This window comes from Myotis brandtii, unplaced genomic scaffold (assembly GCF_000412655.1).
Source record: "Myotis brandtii unplaced genomic scaffold, ASM41265v1 scaffold244, whole genome shotgun sequence".
Lineage (NCBI taxonomy): Eukaryota > Metazoa > Chordata > Mammalia > Chiroptera > Vespertilionidae > Myotis > Myotis brandtii.
The window spans coordinates 1586665-1587167 of NW_005359225.1; positions in this window are offsets into that span (position 1 = coordinate 1586665).

Below are 503 nucleotides of genomic sequence, written 5' to 3' on the forward strand. Positions count from 1 at the left end.
GGGATGAGGTCATGCCCGAGCCATCCGGGGGTGGGGGACTTGGACCTTGCGGCAGAGGGTGTGTGGCAGGGCGGGAGAGGGGGGCACAAGGCAGAGAACCACGACAGCTCTCACCAAATTGGGGGGTGCGGGTGAACGCCCCGCTCGAGACCCGGTCCCTGAAGCGGCGGGAGAGTTTGTTTACAGACCTGCGCTCCAGGCTGGGGGTGGGGAGGAGAGTCCTGTCCGGGCTGAGGCACATCTGGAGCCGCCCGAACATCTGGCTGAGCTCTCGCAGGAGCCCCGCACCTCCCACCTCTGGGGGCTGCGGTGCTTTCATCCCCTCACCGTCCGTGGGCGCTCAGGGTCGGCTCGGAGGGGTAGTCGGTCGCACCCCGAGTGCCTCTACCCCACCCTTCCCACTTCCAACATAACTCGCCTCGCGGGTAGCCCGGAGCGCCGTCCGCAGCGCAGCAGACCCACCTCTCAGTCCTCGAGCGGCTCGGGTCCGAGCCGGGGTGCGG